The 7199-nt window shown below is 43.8% G+C and overlaps 1 protein-coding gene across 3 annotated transcripts in view; it reads right to left on the bottom strand.

Moving 5' to 3' along the window:
- MRAP2 (melanocortin 2 receptor accessory protein 2) overlaps nucleotides 1-7199 on the bottom strand; it is a 57634-nt gene that overhangs the window by 49147 nt on the left and 1288 nt on the right. The window lies entirely within an intron of this gene.

Raw genomic sequence — 7199 nt, 5'->3', positions numbered from 1 at the left:
GGTGCTAAGCCCCTCACTGCCCGGGGCGGCCGTGCCGGCCTGCCACTCTGAGTGTGGGACGGCGGAGCCCACGCCCACCCGGAACTCACGCTGGCAGGCCAGCGCTGTGGGCCCGGCAGGCGCAGCCCCGGTTCCCACCCACGCCTCTCCTGCCACATCTCGCCAAAAGCAGAGGGAGCTGGCTCTGGCCTCAGCCAGCCCAGAGAGGTGTTCCCACAGTGCTGTGGGAGAGCTGAAGGGGTCCTCAAGCACCACCAGAGTGGACTCCAAGGCCGAGGAGGCGCGGAGAGCGAGGGCTGCTAGCGTGTTGTCACCTCTAGGTACCAGGTATTTCCAGCTGTGTTCCGCAGAAATGGATATGTAAGCTAGAGCAGTGGTTTATTCAAGAGCTTAAGACAGAGCAGTAGAAAAGCTGAACTTTCTAATGACATCTTATCTTCTGAGGCCTGGGGTCTTAAACTAGGATGTGTAGCTCTTGTAGTTTCTCCACCTACTGCACCCACTGCCACCTCAGTACAATCAATTACAAGCAAACCAGAGCTTGGGCTGCAAGGGCAGTGCAGGCTCAAGGCACACCATAGCCTCCTCATGTTTCAGGGAGGGGCCTGGCCAGAAAAGAGGGGCTTTATAAAGTGAGGGCAAGAATGTAGTGTCCCTCAGCTTGCCTAGGTCTAAGGGTCCCAAATAGTCCCCAGAGTCTCAAGGCATACCTGGTTCATCTTCCTGGAGCATCAATAATACAGGACCTGGAGGATTATATTTTATATTAAATAAGTGCAGATATGTTACAGAGTAAACTGTAAGAACCAAATAAATGCTTGCTCCTGCCACCTTTGGCCTCTGCTTCAGAATCCTAGAAATAAGGATTAACTCTCCTCTCCTATTGGGCTAATTCAGTGGAAGATTTAGTCCATTCTCATACTGCTAATAAAGACATACCTGAGACTGGGTAATTTATAAACAAAAGAAGTTAAATTGATTCACATTAGTTCAATATGGCTAAGGAGGCCTGAGGAAACTTACAGTCATGGTGGAAAGGGAAGCAAACACATCCTTCTTCACATGGCAGCAGCAAGGAGAAGTGTGAGCAAAAAGGGGAAAGCCCCTTATAAAACCATCAGCTCTTATGAGAACTCACTATCAGGAGAACAGCATGGGGATAACTGCCCCCATGATTCAATTACCTCCCACCAGGTCCCTCCCACGACACATGGGGATTATGAGCACTACAGTTCAAGATGAGATGGGTGGAGACACAAAGCATAACCATATCATTACACTCTTGGCCCCTCCCAAATCTCATGTCCTCACATTTCAAAACATAATCATGCCTTCTCAACAGTTCCCCAAAGTCTTAACTCATTCCAGCATTAACTCAAAAGTTCAAGTCCAAAGTCTCACCTGAGACAAGGCAAGTCCCTCTACCTATCAGCCTATAAAATACAAAACAAGTTAGTTAATTCCTAGATACCATGGGGGTACAGGCATTGGGTAAATACACCTGTTCCAAATGGGAGAAATTGGCCAAAACAAAGAGGCTACAGGCCCCATGCAAGTCTGAAATCCAGTAAAGCAGTAATTAAATCTTAAAGCTCTGAAATAATCTCCTTTGACTCTATGTCTCACATCTACAGGCCCCATGCAAGTCTGAAATCCAATTAAGTAGTAACTAAATCTTAAAACTCTGAAATATTCTCCTTTGACTCCATATCTCACATTCAGGTCATGCTGATGCAAGAGGTGGGCTCCCACAGCCTTGGGCAGCTTCACCTCTGTGGCTTTGTAGGGTACAGCCCCCCTCCTGGCTGCCTTCACAGCTGGCATTGAGTGTCTGTGGCTTTTCCAGGTGCATGGTGCAAGCTGTCAGTGGATCCACCATTCTGGTGACTGGAGGACAGTGGCCCTCTTCTCAGACCTCCACTAGGCAGTGCCCCATTGGAGACTCGTGTGAGGGCTCTGACTCTGCATTACCCTTCTATGTTGCCCTAACAGAGGTTCTCCATGAAGGCTCTGCCCCTGCAGCATACTTCTGGCTGGACATCCAGGCATTTCTATAAATACTCTGAAATCTAGGTGGAGGTTCCCAGAACTCAATTCTTGACCTCTGTATACCCACAGGCTCAACACCAAATGGAAGCTGCCAAGGCTTGGGACTTAAACCCTTTGAAGCTACAGCCTGAGTTATTCTTTGGCCCCTTTTAGCCATGGCTGGAATGGCTAGGATGCAGGGCACCAAGTCTCTAGACTGCACACAGCAGGGGGTCCCTGAACCAGCCCACAAAGCCATTTTTTCTTCCTAGGCCTCCAGGTCTGTGATGGGAGGAGCTGCTTGGAAAGGTCTCTGACATTCCCTGGAGACATTTTGCCCATTGTTTTGGCAATTAACATTTGGCTCCTTGTTACTTATGCAAATTTCTGCAACCGGCTGGCTTGAATTTCTCCCCAGAAAATGAGTTTTTCTTTTCTACCACATTGTCAGGTTGCACATTTTCCAAAACTTCTATGCTCTGTCACCTCTTGAACACTTTGCTGCTTAGGAATTTCTTCTACTAGATACCCTAAATCATCTCTCTGATGATCCAAAGATCACTAGGGCAGGGGTAAAATGTCACCAGTCTCTCTGCTAAACCATAGCAAGAGTCACCTTTGCTCCACCTCCCAACAAATTCCACATCTCTATCTGAGACCACCTCAGCCTGGACTTCATTGTCTATATCACTATCAGTATTTTGGTCAAAGCCATTCCGCAAGTCTCTGGGAAGTTCCAAACTTTCCCACATTTTCCTGTCTTCTTCCGAGCCCTCTACATCTCCAGGAAAGTCCGAACTTGCCAACATTTTCCTGTCTTCTGAGCCTTCCAAACTGTTCCAACCTCTGCCCATTACCCAGTTCCAAAGTCGCTTCCACATTTTCTGGTATCTTTAATAGCAGCTCCCCATTACCTCAGTACCAATTTACTGTGTTAGTCCATTCTCATGCTGCTAATAAAGACATACATGAGACTGAGTAATTTACAAAGGAAAGAGGTTTAATTGATTCACAGTTCCGCAGGGCTAGGGAGGCCTCAGGAAACCTACAATCATGGCAAAAGGGGAAGCAAACACTTCCTTCTTTATATGGTGGCAGCAAGGAGAAGTCAGAGTGGAGACAGGGAAAGCCTCTTCTGAAACCATCAGATCTCTTGAAAGCTCAGTACCATGAGAACAGCATGGAGGTAACCCGCCCCCTGATCCAATTACCTCCCAGTGGGTCCCTCCTACAACACATGGGGATTGTGGGAATTCAGTTCAAGATGAGATTTAGGTGGGGACACAACCAAACCACATCACACTGGTAGGAATATGACGTAGGTTTTATATGATATAGTTGATCTTAATTTTGTTTCTTTCTCTCTCTTCTTCCTTTTTTTCCCCACACAAGATAGAATTATATTTCCTGAAATAATCTATACAAAGGTTTGTAGAAAGATAGAAAACGTTTATAAGCACATTCCCTCACTCAGCTCCTAATTTTTCTCTCTTCAACCAGGCAACTTCAAAACTAATCCTTAAGAAGCCCCTCCCTCAGCCTGCTCTGCCTTCCAGTGATTGTTGTTTTTGCTATTACCAAGGACATGCAAGAAGAAAACAAAATGCACCTTGCAGGAGAATTATTTGAAGCTTACAAACTATTTTCACTTGAAGGGTTATGAAATTTTACTAATGTTCTCTAATGAGGCAAAAATTACACAGGTCTTGATAACAGAAACATGAGCAACAATTAAACTCAGATTTTAACATGCATAATTTTAGCATCTCATAGAGATATTCTCAACTGCTTTTTTACCTCACATCTCAACAATACTATAAAGGACTGCAGAATCATGTTTGCAAGGAAAATGCATACTTTCCTCTTCTCCAATAGTACTAAGTATTTCTCACACTGCAGTCAAGAAAAAAATCACTTTGTACCCTGACATGAAGCAAAAATAACATGATCACCCTGCCTGAAAGTTGGTCTCCAAAATAAAATTTCAAACACATCTCACTCCCTTAAAGAAACCATTTTTCCCTTGACTGTTTGCTATGCTGGTGTCTGAAAACAAGTCACAACTTTTAGGAATATGATAACTGTGTGAGAAAATTGTTTTCAGTCATGAACAACAGACTAATGTACGTGGAGAACTTTGGTGATTTGGAGGAATATTTTCTTTCAAGTATTTACTGTGATTGTATTTGATGGGCCAGTCTTTTAAAGTCTGACTCCCTTGCACTCTGGGGAAGTAAACATTTTCTTTCCTTTTCTAACTGCTTCTGCCTCTAAGTCTTCCTTCGTCAAAAGTAAATGTAACAATAAACACAGATTGCTATTCTACTTAATTTTAACCCAAGCATATATTACCTACTCTGAGCTAGCACAACTTGTGGGGCCTGCTCAAATGTCAATTGTATTTTGGTTTTCTATTGCTCCTTAAAATATATTCAAGGATTCATCTTCCCTGCCCTCAAACAAATACTTGAGTAGAAACATCATGTTTCTGCTAATGCAACAACTTCAAAGTCCCAAAAGAGGCCAGTCACAGCGGCTCACACTTGTAATCCCAGCATTTTGGGATGTGGAGGCAAGGATATGAGCCCAGGAATGCAAGACCAGCCTGGGCAACATAGCAAAACCACATCTCTACCAAAAAAAAAACAAAAAACTTTTAAAATTAGCTGGGCATGGTGGTGTGTGTCTGTAGTCCCAGCTCTCTGAGAGACTGAGAAAGGAGGATCACTTAAGCCCAGGAGGTTGAGGCTGCAGTGAGCTGTGATCATGCCACTGCACTCCAGCCTGGGCAACAGACAGAATGAGACTTTGTCTCAAATGAATAAATAAATAAATAAGAAATATAAAAACCTAAAAGAATTAAAATATCTAATCTTTGGAAACAAAAGAAACTGACCCATTATAACATGAATCTGCCCTATTTCAGCAATGTCCTGCTGCATGCTGGTCTCCTGCTGGGGTTAGGGGAAGGTAAACTTCTTTTCTATTTCTGCACATCCACTCAAGTGCTGGCCAGTTTCAAATCACTCCAAGATCAAAGCAGGAGGACAGGACTGAATTATCTATCTTCATACCTCACATGGGTGCGTTAGTAATACTCACCTTCCTTCATCTGGCTGCTCATTCCTACTTCTGCTGCCAGATGTCCTCGCCCTTAGGCCAGCCCTTCCTCCCATGTGGCCCCAACCTGGCTCCCAGATCATCGTCAGACATCCCTTGCCCAACAAATTCTGGGAAAGTGAGTGATCCAGCCGCCTAGGCCGCTGTATGAGCCCCAAATGCAAGAGGCACATGGACAGCTCAACTCACCCTCAGATGGCCCCATCACTATCTTTGGGATGAAGGAAGTAAATCTGTTCAACAAAGCCTCCTTGCTCAACCCTTATATTATTTTTCGTTTTGTTTGTTTAAACATTTCTTCATATTGCTTTGCATGATGAACCCTCATACTCTTGAAGTAACCAGTGGGTTCAAGAGTTATGGAGAGGTTCTCATATATCTACCTTGATATTTCATTTAGGAAAAAAAAGCCAAAATAAGAAAAATTAAAAAAAAAAAGACGAGACAGAAAATGACACATTGAGGCATTATCTGGTAATCTCCCAAATATCATAGCTTGGTATAATAACAGTTCCTTAAATATATTACACAAACATCATAAGAATATTGTTTTCCCTGTATTTTTTGTACTCCAAATAACAAAAACATTTCACTTGAAAGCTAAAAAGGACAGATGTGATATTCTCTTTATACAATTTGGACTAATTTAATATGTTTGATAAAAGTTATCTATGAACTGTGGCTATCAAAAAAAGTTCACAGATAAATAATTCAGAGATGAATTCTGACTGACAAAATACTTCAGCATCTGGGGACCGACAGAAACGGGGAGGAGGAAGCGAACACCTTTCCAGAATATGTTGATGACATATAATTTGCAAGGTAAAAGAAGATGACCCCCGCTGTGACCAGAGTGGGCCTAGCTCAGAAGGCTGAAAGGGGGCAGCCAGCGATGGATATGAACACTCACGCAGAGGCAGCAGGATCAGCAACGCAGAACAGGACACATGCATCACCAGCGCGTGCTTCCAAAAACAGTACTCCCCCTTGCTCATGCAATGCACTCTGATATCTTATCTTTCTTTCTTTTGGTTTTCATGTTTTAAAAACTGCTGTTTGCAACTCACTAAACTGATCCATTTGAAGACAATGGATACAGCATACCCTGATCTATAGTCCAGGAGATTGCTAGAAAAGGGAGGGGAGTTGGTTTGGCGTAAGTCTTTGTAAATGCTTCCCTAGGTAGTTTTGAGCTATCTTAAAGAATTTGTTCTAGAACCTTGCCAGGATTCAATGTTTCCCTCTTTTGAGGATTCAATGTTTCCCTCTTGAAAAGCCTCCTGGGTCCGTTCTCATCTCTCATACCTGCACAAAGATGACTATAATCGCTTTCACTACTCCAGGACATCTGCCATTTAGGCTTTGAACATCCAGTCCAGTTTGGGGCTTTGAGACCCTCTTTAAAGGGTTTAGGCTGGCCTTCCCATTTTGAAAAGAAAGATACAGACTGGAAGCAACTCTTCCTTTTCCTATCACCTGTTAATATCATCTATTCTTCCATAAACACTGGATGGTCTTCTTCACAAGAACAAAACTCCTTGTGGGTACCCCAGCTCACAGTGGCTTTCCTGACCTTATCCTTGCAGGCCCATGTCACTCTCCGGCACCTGTTCTTGGCTATGTATCCCATGCAATGTACCTAAAGGACACTAGACTCACAGTCCTAGCTTCCAGACCCCTACTCCTCACTATTACTTAACTGGGGGAGTCACCTTGGAAAACGTATTTAATACCGCAATCTAATTTTCTCCACCTGCAAACTGAAAACACTACTTACTTTTGCGGTTTTCGTAAGAATTAATTTACGCATGAGAGTTCCCTTCTCTCGTCTCCCTGGACACATTCATTAAAGCTTCCTTTGCTTTCAAAACACCAGCGTGTTTCATTGTTGTCAAACTAAAAGCAGAGTAGTGGCTAAGATTCTGTGCCATCTAACATGCTGTGGAAACCACAACGCCTCCAAACAGGTTTCGGCAGAGACTACTCTTTGCTTTCCTCAATTACACAAAGGATGGGAAGGTACGGGGCGCGGGAGGGTGGGGGGATTGCGG

Source organism: Colobus angolensis, unplaced genomic scaffold, assembly GCF_000951035.1.
Source record: "Colobus angolensis palliatus isolate OR3802 unplaced genomic scaffold, Cang.pa_1.0 Scaffold362, whole genome shotgun sequence".
NCBI lineage: Eukaryota > Metazoa > Chordata > Mammalia > Primates > Cercopithecidae > Colobus > Colobus angolensis.
The sequence above is the reverse complement of the archived record's forward strand: the minus strand, read 5'-3'. Positions and strand labels throughout refer to the sequence as shown.